This window comes from Denticeps clupeoides, chromosome 20, assembly GCF_900700375.1.
Source record: "Denticeps clupeoides chromosome 20, fDenClu1.1, whole genome shotgun sequence".
Lineage (NCBI taxonomy): Eukaryota > Metazoa > Chordata > Actinopteri > Clupeiformes > Denticipitidae > Denticeps > Denticeps clupeoides.
Window position 1 is genome coordinate 10,752,097 of NC_041726.1, and position 10,722 is coordinate 10,762,818.

The 10,722-nt window shown below is 40.1% G+C and overlaps 1 long non-coding RNA gene across 1 annotated transcript; it reads right to left on the bottom strand.

Moving 5' to 3' along the window:
• Positions 1-8,745: 8,745 nt before the first annotated feature.
• LOC114769862 (uncharacterized) lies at positions 8,746-9,071 on the bottom strand. Its single transcript, XR_003743275.1, has 3 exons — positions 9,004-9,071; positions 8,850-8,909; positions 8,746-8,766 (listed from the first exon to the last, which is right to left on the bottom strand). It is a non-coding gene; the product is annotated as an uncharacterized LOC114769862 (long non-coding RNA).
• Between the last annotated feature and the right edge of the window lie 1,651 nt (positions 9,072-10,722).

The following is a 10,722-nucleotide window of genomic DNA, read 5'->3' on the forward strand; positions in this document are numbered from 1 at the left end:
ACTCTGCACCCCTGGAGTTTTTCATAGCTGGAAACGGTGAAGACTATGTTGATTTAAACAATACACTTTTATACACAAGGCTCAAGATCACTAAACCGGACGGCACCGATATAGAAGAGGGTGCACCAGTCGGCTTGGTTAATTACCCCAGAGCTACAATATTTTCACAGGTCGACGTATCCCTGGGGGATCGGCTGATCTCACAGAGTTCAAATACATACCCGTACAGAAGTGTTATTGAGTGTTTGATAAATTATGACCGTCATGCGCTCGAAACGCTTTTCTCAGCGGGCCTATTTTACAAGGATACTGCGGGTCATATGGATACTGCGGATCCGGCTGGAGCAAACCGGGGGTTGAACAAGAGGGCCGCATTCACTAATGCTAGTAGCGTTGTTGAATTATTATCTCCCATACACAGTGATATCTTTTTTCAAGAAAAACTGATGTTGAACGGCGTTGATATAAAAATTCGATTAACACGTGCTAAAGATGAATTTTGCTTAATGCGCAGTGACAATTTGGGGTATAAAATAAACATACTGGCAGCGTCCATGTTTGTTAAAAAGGTTTCAGTGTCACCAGCTGTCAGGTTGGGACACGCGCAGGCATTACTCACAGCAACAGCTAAATATCCTATCGACAGGGTATACTTAAAAAATTTATCCGTGCCCACCGGAACACGCGTCGCTAATCAGGAAAACCTGTTTTTGGGGACACTACCAAAAGCCATTGTGATTGGGATGGTTGATAATGACTCATTTTCAGGATCTTATGCTAAAAACCCTTTTGCATTCAAACATTATGATTTAGAATTCCTAGCAGTGTATGTGGACGGACAGCAATTCCCTGCCAAGCTGTTTCAACCACAGTACATAGAAGGTTCTGCTATAAGAGAGTTTTATCAGTTGGCGTTATCAACCGGCAGACATCTAAAAAACCGGGCGTTGTCTATCGACAGAGGATTTCTTGAATGGATACACACTCTACGCTTTTAACCTCACGCCGGACTAAGAATGCAGCCAACACATGTCGTTAATTAGATCAGGGAACATCAGATTGGAAATGCGTTTTAGACAACCGCTTCGAAACACTTAATTTAATAGTCTACGCTATATTTGATAGCATAATCGAAGTGTCCAATCGCAGGCAGATTCTTGTGGACCACTACTGAATTAATGAACACCGTACAACTATTAAATATTATGGACAAAATCTCCACAAACACGTGTTTTTTAGGCGTACTGCCGTCCGACCAATTACCCAAAAGACATGTGGCAACATTACCAGCATCTGTGATAATTAACACACACAGTTCGGACCAACCGGGTGAACACTGGTTAGCTGTGTACATAACTGAAGACAGTGTCTGTTGTTTTTTTGACAGTTTTGGAAACAGGCCAAACAGCAAGATGTTTCCATCAACCGTTTATAAATTTCTAAAAACTACATGTTACAATGTACAATTTTCAAATAAACAGGTTCAGGATTTATCATCGGTTACGTGCGGCGAACACTGTGTATTCTTTCTCTACCACATGTCAAAGGGTTTGAGCTATGAAGATGTTTTATCTAAATATTCCAACGACTTGACTAAAAATGATAAAAAGGTCTCGCTATTTGTGAAAAAACTACACCCGCATGTCTATAATTGTGATATGTTTTAAAAACTCTCAATGTATACAATCTGGTGAGGTGTTTATGAAAAAATCTTATTCTAAATAAATGAGTCGAAAAACAAATATATGTATCATCAAGTTTGTTTATTGTCATCACATGTTCAAACACGTTTTAAAACAAAGACTGTATACACTTTTTAAAAATGTAACCATGCGCTTGTATCTAAACGTGGCGATGAAAACACGGGTGGTTCTGAATCATCATCATCACGGGTGGTAAAAGTCTTGTTAATGTTTTTAAATGAATTGACCTCATCTTTAACACGTCTGTTTGGAACCGTAGAAAGAGGTATGTTCAACATTGCTATAGCACTCAGGAATTCACGCCACCCCTTGGGTCTCCTATGAGGATTCATAATTTGAGGGGTGGTAACGTTCTTAACCAAATCGAAAATGTGAGATCCTGGAATGATCGTACCGTTGAAAACAAATTCGCCCTCTCTACCCCATGCAGCAACCCCCTGTGATTTCATAATTTTTTCTAATATATACCGGACATTCCTTTTACTTCTCTGCGGTACATTTTGTAAAACCTCTTTAACCGTAGCGTTGTCATCAACGGTCGCTGCTTCTGTGGGTGATGTCTGTACATTTTCAGATGCCTGTGGTAGGTTAAGCGTTATCGATTTAGTCTCATGATCACCCTGCTCAACCACCGATATATACCTCTGCAAGAGGGTCGAGTATAATTTGGCTTTTTCATAATCCCCCAAATCAGTTCTGTCCAAAACACTTTTTATCGATGCATCCAAATCATTTTCCACGCGCTGTCTCAGAGATATAGGTGCACCATCGTTTTTTAACCTGTCCAGCTGTCGCTGGGGTACCAAATACATCCTTTCAGCGTGTTCCATTAGCCCCCCTGTCTTGATGCGATTAGACTACATATAAAGGGGACGGCGACGCTTAACAGAGGTAAAAGGAACCCACCCTCTTGATCACATATTTCTTTCTTAACACACCAATTTTTTTATCGGCTATGAATTTTATAGCTCTTTTCTTTTTTTCCAACTTTTTATATTGTGACTTTGTCAATGGTATTGTACCGCTGAGCACATTCAAAGCCACTTCGCATAAGGTTAGAATCAACTCATTCAAAGATTCTTGTAAAATGAGACGTCTCTGTATCGGCTTAGCCTTAAGTAAGAGTTTTAGAAGCGGCAGATTTCTATAAAGACGATTAGACATGTCAGCGTTTTTTTTTTTTTTTTTTTTCTGAACATAGACCACCGGATACTCTGAAAGCAGATCTGTTCTGAGACGAAATGTGTCAGGTGTTCTAGATTTATAATCAATCATGAGGTAGCCAAAGGGTTTTTCAGTAGCGTTTTTAAAACATTCAAGGAAGAATTTGGTATTACCAGGATACATCTGTCTCGCTAATACAGCAATCTGTGTATTGTCTCTTGGGTTTTTGAAAAGTATTAGGTAATTGGTGTTTAAACTGATTGTTCTGCTGGATTTCCCCTGAAAAAACAAATTCTGAACCATGTAGATAGCGCTGAGATTTCTATGATGCACGTATTGTGTAAACACTTTTTCAACCTGCTTATTGCCACTCGCAACATCCATTAAGTCATCGATAATTAGTAGCGATGGTTTGGTCGGCGGCAAGAGTTGGTCGTCCGATAGTGTGTCAGGAATACCTTGTATAAAATTAATATTCCTAATTTTTAACAACTCGTCATAAAGAGGTTGCCAGCAGTCGTAAATGTAGACAATGTTTTCAATCGTTGTAGATATTAAGTGGTCGGCATCGGCTATTAATGCTTTCACAAAAAACGTTTTTCCAGAGTTTGACGGTCCGCTTACTATACACAAGAACGGATGTTGCAATCTGAGGTCGAATCCTGAGATGATACACATAAATTTTTATTGTAGAAAATAACACACATGCATATAAAAGCATAAAAAATACAAATATAAATATACAAATGTCACAGACATATTGAAAAATCACACATACACAAATAATACAAACATCCATATATACAATATGTTACAAACATGTTGAAAATCACACAGATACAAATAATAGAAAACTGTACATACATACAGATGTTACAGACATAATGATAAAAAAGAAAAATGTTTTATTTACATATTTACCTGTGACATCTCTCAAAGTCATCTTGTGTCAATACCCATAGGGGAGCGTCGTAAAGTCTGGGAGCAGGACTCGTTTGTTTGTTGTACACAACTTTGAACCTTTTGACATCTGATATGTTATGTGAGGTGTCTTTTATTCCTGGTAATTGTGTCTGTGCGTGTTAAAACATGTTGCAACCGGTCTCTATCTATTACATAGCTGTTAACCAAATCAACCAGAGAGCGTAGATTTACAGCTTTTGAATTTTCAGCATTGAGAGTGATACCCTTGGCCTTCATGGATGTCTTACCGTTAGCAGTGATGTAACCATATGTTTCCGGACCGCCTGAACAAAATTCTGTAATGTAATCCCCGGGGCCTACCTCGTCAGTAAGATCGCCCAGATATGGACCTAGGGGTGGCTCCCAGTCACCATCTTTTGAGACAAAGATTAGACTGTCTGTGTCGATGTACAGCAGATGATCACCCAATTTTTCCATCACAGAATATAATTCTAGGCGTGCATGAGCAGTTGTAAACGCTCCAAGAAACACATTAATGTCACGCATTTGAGCACCGTAACCTTCTGCATAACGCCACTGAACCAATGCCACTTCGTCCGAGACAAATGCAAAATGTGTGATTTCACGACCACCCCCAAAAATGTAGCGCGCAAAGTCATCAGGATCTTTCAACAACTCTGTGAATGGAAGGTTTTCCCGCATTGAAAATCGGCCCCAAAGTGAATTCAATAGGAGTTTGTTAATATTTCTCCTTGCAGGGTTTGAACAGATTTTTTCAGGATTCAGACGGATACCCTGTTTTTGAAAATAATCTTCGATGTAGGCATGCTTTTCAGCATACGTCACAACCCCCGGCGGGTACCCACTGGCTTCCTGCTTGTATTGTAGAAACGTTTTCACATAATCTGCAAACAACGTTTCTGATCTTTGTTCAAAATGCCACACTTCATGAATCTCAGCCAAAACATAACCCATCTGTACAGCTTTCAACAATTCAATGCTAACCCAACAACCCGAAAGAGATCTCTCGCCGTCAGTATGAGTACATGGTGACGCTTGATTCTCAAGATGACAACATGTTCTACAAAGCGGGAACATTAGTTTGCCGCCGCATCGGTAAGGCAACACAGGGTGTAAGAGACCACGTGGCGGGTACACCGTTGCTTTAATCAACCCATAGTAATTTTTCGAGACTATCAAAGTCTTTCAAAATGATCTGTGGGTGGCCGATCGGATATTCCTTTGATGATTGACAAAACGGGTAGAGACTGGTGAAATCAAAGTAACGAATTTTTTCACCGTCCGATGTTTTGTGATAGAGTTTGTACGCGTTCGTTCGACCGCCAAAGAGGCTGTCTCTCGGCTTTAGATGACTGGGATGTGTATATGTTGACATGAACTCTATGACTGATGGATCGACCTGTTTTAAATGACGCCACTGGCACTCCCTCATAACTTCGACTTTTAAGCCGTACACCTTGGTGAGGGTTTCAATCTTATCATCAAAACGCCTTCTTAAAACACTGTACGGGAGCCTTGACAAAGGATGAGTTTGGGTGGGTGTGTATTTACAATCATGTCCATGATGCATACACCCATTAAATTCTAAACCGTATTTACGACCATTTTTTTCATAATAGCAGTCAAGACAGTATTTCCCAACCACAACCTCACCCTCTGTCAGAGCGTGTTGGATGTTCACATGCTTGGTTGTTTTGACATATTCCAGCCATTCAATGCTAATGTCTGAAAATGCCTTGTTTTGGCTTGTGTACGCGTTATGTGTATCACGTGGTACTTTACTTTACTTTATTTTATTTGGCAGATGCTTTTATCCAAAGCGACTTACAATGGGAAGACACCAGCAATTCTCGTTCGATTTCTATAGAATATCAAGTATACAAACTAAGAGCCCTGATAAGGCTTAGACTTGTCATTGAAGAACATGCTCGGAGAGTGTTGGGTGCTAGACTAAGAAAAATTATAATGTATTTATACATTTTGTATTTGTTTGTTCAATGTGTATGCATGTGTATGTGTTAAATTTGTCTGTAATATTTTTGGAATAAGAGGGTTTTCACCTTCTTAAAAGTGGTGATAGTCTCGGCTAGTCGTGTGGAGGAGGGCAGGTTGTTCCACCAGCCAGGGACAACAACGGAGAACAGACATGATTGGAATCGGAGACCCCGTGAAGAAGGAAGGTAGGTAGTGTGTTTTGTATACAGCCATGCAGCACGATGCCAACGTGGTTTGACCAAAAGGGTCTAGACCCGTGCATTCTATGAACTCATCACGGTATTTCAGACACGCCTCTCTTAACAGCACGACGTCGTTTCGACCGTAGAAACGGAGTTCCTTCTGAAAATCAAAAACACCGCACACTGATTCGTTGTACCAGTCATCAAATTCACGTCTGCCAGCATTGGACATGTTGTCATATCCATAAAAGGTCTTATCCGGATATGGGCCTATGTAATGGTTGTTTGAGCGTGTGTTAAACTTGTGTGGGAAATAACCCTTTTCTGTGGTGGTGAGATTTAACGCAGCTGTTGTTTTTGCCAGACTCATCGGTAGAAAAGAATAGCTGTCGATAAAACGCTGTTTAAAACATGCATCAAACATGAATATCAGACGGCATCCAGTCATTGTCACATCTAGTTTGATCCCATTTTTGGAATAATATTCCAAAAGTATGAAATTGTCAAACCCTGCAGCGTTGTGTGCTAAAAATGTGAAACCGTTGAACCTCGGTCGACGGTGCCAATTCACAAATTCACGCACACACCCGTCACCCTCAGCCGTGAACTCCACACCTGTAAATGTAATTGCGCAAACAAAATTTGCATGATGTTTGCCGTTCTCGAAACGTGTTTCAAAATCAAAAAAAATGTAGCGGTTGTTTGTCTCCTTCAATCTAATGGGTTGTATGAAGCATTCATGCTTAGCGTCTGGAATCAGTTCTTCACGACAATAAACACAGTGTGGTGTCGGACACGTGTGTGGTTTGGGTTTTTTAACACTAACGTGGTAACGCCTGTTACAATTCTTACAAAATTTTGTAAGATCACAATTTGACGCTACCACGCTAGGATCGCTCTTCATAGGACGGGGCTGTTTATGTTTGTCAAAACAAAAATCAGACTTGCAAAACCTCCCACAAGACGAGCAATATCTCGAACCTGTGACCCTTGAAGGGCAGCCGGGGTCGTTACAAACATCACACCTGTATTTGCAACCATGGTCTCGGAACGAAGTGTAACCGGCATAGCAGAATTCACAGACATATGGCACCCCCATGAACGCCTTGAGGTTTAATATTCCATAGTAATGGCTGTCGTGTATGTATAAAAAGGCTGTTTTTGCATGCGGTACAGCGCTAGTTTGAAATTTCTGCAACACCCCTACGTCTGATCTGTAAAAGATCACAATCTTGATGTCCAATAAGCTCTCAAATTTTGGAACATCATTAAAGCCGACTTTATGGTGAATAGGTAGCCCGCACCGTGTCTGAAATGTGGCAGCCAATTTTTCTAAATAAGCTGTTGGTTTCTCAGGGTTTACAAAATTTGCCAGGCATATCGCGAAGCACAAATGGTTTGTAACATTAACGGGGCAGAATAGATTCATCCTGTTCTTGCTTATTATCTGATCATGAGCCAAATCACACAATTTACGTCGCGCGCCCCCATCACGACCTCTAGCGATTGAAACAGTCAGGTGTAGTGTCTCATCGCACATAATTTTTTTATTGCTTTGGATTATTTTTTCGATGGCGTCCATCAGAATTTCATACGAATGGTTATTCGCGGGTGAAAGGATCGCATTAACATCTGAAAGCAGGGTATCGCCACTCAGTGTGACATCGAAAGCACCACTCTGTCCGGCCAGTGTGTGTGAGAATTTTACGATATCTTTGAATACATCGTGGATGTGTGAAATATATGATGTTATGTCGCTGCTCGACACGGATCTGAAATTAATATCACAACGCAGTACCACCCCATTGAACCGTGGTCTAGGTGTAACATGGTAACCGTCTATCACACCACCCCTTATAGACAATTCTTCTAAGGATACTGGATCAGATTCAGCACCACAGCCATTTTGAATTTGATGTAAAACATTATTAAACATCTCAATTTCCCCCCACGTCTCGATGTTTAACATATCGTGTAGTGTTTTATTAAAATCTTCCACAGCATCACCACCAATACATTGACGTTTAGACGGCTCCATTATGGATGACAACAAGTTTAAAACACCCCTTACACATGTGAAATACCACTTAAACGCAACAAAACCGCTGATCACGATGACCAATCGACACGCTTCAGATCTGATGTATATAGCTTTGGCTATAATCCCTACAGTCCTAATCAACTTTTCTTGCAAGTCATACACCTTAACAATGCTATCTAATACCTGTTTATGGCACACACAGCATTCAGAATGATTAGAAAACCGCCGGTACCTCTGTGGGTCGATGTGGTTTGGTTCTGTTTGTGTGGCGATGTCTGATCTGGCAAAATCTACTGCATCCCACGCTTTGTAATCCGTGTTGGTCCAATCGGCGACAAAGTCGAGATCAACGTTTACGGGGTTTCTACCTGTAACAAAATCACACGATGTTAAAATTAATATTTTATTAAAATAACGATTGCGTTAAAACCCATGTAAATACATACCTTCTGGCTTTTCCGGGTGCTTGAAATCTGTTTTCGTCTTCTTTCCTGATAGTTTTATCAAACCTGATTGTCAATATTTTATTAAAAATAATAATAAATTGTGTTAAAACATATGTAATACATACCTTGCGGCTTTTTCACCATACGCTTTTGTGACTTTTCCACGCACAGATCTACCACGGGAGCCAGGTGTTTTCGCTTGCGTGTAGCTTTCCGACCTGACGGCTTGTCGACCCCTGTATTATCAAGGCCTGGCTCAGGAATGGTGGCCACGAGCTGTCTGATGGTTGCTGTACAGAACGAGAGATATTACAATCACAACCATATGATGAAAAATTCATAAAACCGTATTAGATAGTCATAAATATATTACCTAAACTGTCGGCAGAGCATCCAACATCAGCGGTTACAACATTGGAGTTTGGATAATGTTCTGCTATTAGAATGCATGCACGGTCAAAAACACACACACACAACTATGTAGTGATATTATTATTATTAGTAGGATCTGTGGTTTTTACAATTACCTTGGTATGAAATTTGTGGTTCAGAATCACCCGCACCAAAACCCGCGGTCCATAGACTTTCGAACCCCTTTATGTGTGTGTGTGTGTGTGTGTGTGTGTGTGTGTGTGTGTGTGTGTGATGTGCATGTTTACGGCGGTCGTAAAAGAACAATACACCCATGTTTTCTGTCTTGGGTTTGTAATAGAAAAGTTGTTCATGTTTCATAAAATACACGTTATTTGTTAAACAGGTGTCCTATTGGTATGTAAAGTTGACTCCATCTTAAAATCTTTTTGTAGAAAAAAACAGAAGTTGTTAAAAATAGGTAATTCACAGGCTTATCCATATGTCTCTCTGTGCACTGTTCAACTAAATAGAAATTATAGTCTGTTAACATTTTGTGTGACATATCATTTGAAAACCATAGAATAGACAACTTTGAATGGATTATTCATAAAACAGCATTACAATTCGTTTATTTAGCAGTAGTGGTATGAAATCAACTTTGTTTGAAAGCAAAATAGTTTTTCTTTAACTAGAAACAGTTTTAAAGCATATATCATTTAAACAAGGTTTCTGTTTTAAAAGAAGTTCTAAGGGTGTGAAAGTCTAAGGGTGAGCGCGTGTGTGTGTGTGTGTGTGTGACATTTGTAAGGTCACACGTTGATTCAGTGTTTGCGAGAATGGTGGAACTAGATGACCCTAGTTGTAAACAATTGGTAAGATTAGGGTGTTAAAGATTGTTAGAGGATGTGCTAGGATCTGCGTGTGTGTGGGTCAGGGAAATCATAAAAGGGTTTCATTTATTTTAGCAGTAGGGGTATGAAATTAACTTTTGTTTGAAAAGCTGTATAGTTAACATACCCTAGAACACGAAGCCTTTCACATTTTTCTTTAACTAGAAACACTTATTAAAATAAGGTTTCTGTTTTGGTGTGTGTGTGTGTGATATTTGTAAGGCCACACATTGATTCAGTGTTTGAGAGAAAGAGGTAATGGTATGCTGGCTTATAACCTCCCCACAACAGCCATAGTTTGTAAACAAGTGATAAGATGTCTGTTTTTTTAAAGCTTGTCTAAGTGGTTATATGACATCTATGAATGTGAGAGGATGTGCGGGTGTCCATGGGGGAGAAATGAGGAGTGGGAAGGAGGGAGATCATAAATTACGCGCAGGGTGTCCGTGGAGAAGGTAGAAGGCTAGGAGGTCATAAATTACGCGCAGGGTGTCCGGTGGAGAAGGCTTGAAGGGGAGAAGGTAGAAGGGTAGATGGTCATAAATCACGCGCTTTTTCCTTATGCCGATATGTCATCAATCATTTTTGACATAAAGTATATTTTAATCACTACTTGAGTTCCTTCTGAAAGTCAAAACCACCGCACACCACTTCATTGTACCAGTCATCAAATTCCTGCCTGCCAGCATTAGACATGTCATATCGATAAAAGGACTTATCCGGATATGGGCCTATATTTAGTGGTTATTCGGGCTTGTGTTAAACTTATGCAGGAAATAACCCTTTTCTGAGGTGGTGAGATTTAATGTGGCGGCTGTATTTGCCACACTCATAGGTAGAAAAGAGTAGCTATCAATAAATCACTGCTTATTCATGTTTGACGCATGTTTTATCAGACGGCACCCAGTCATTGTCAGGTCTAGTCTGATCCCGTTTTTGGAATAATATTCCAAAAGTATGAAATTGTCAAACCCCACAGCGTTGTGTGCTAAAAATGTGAAC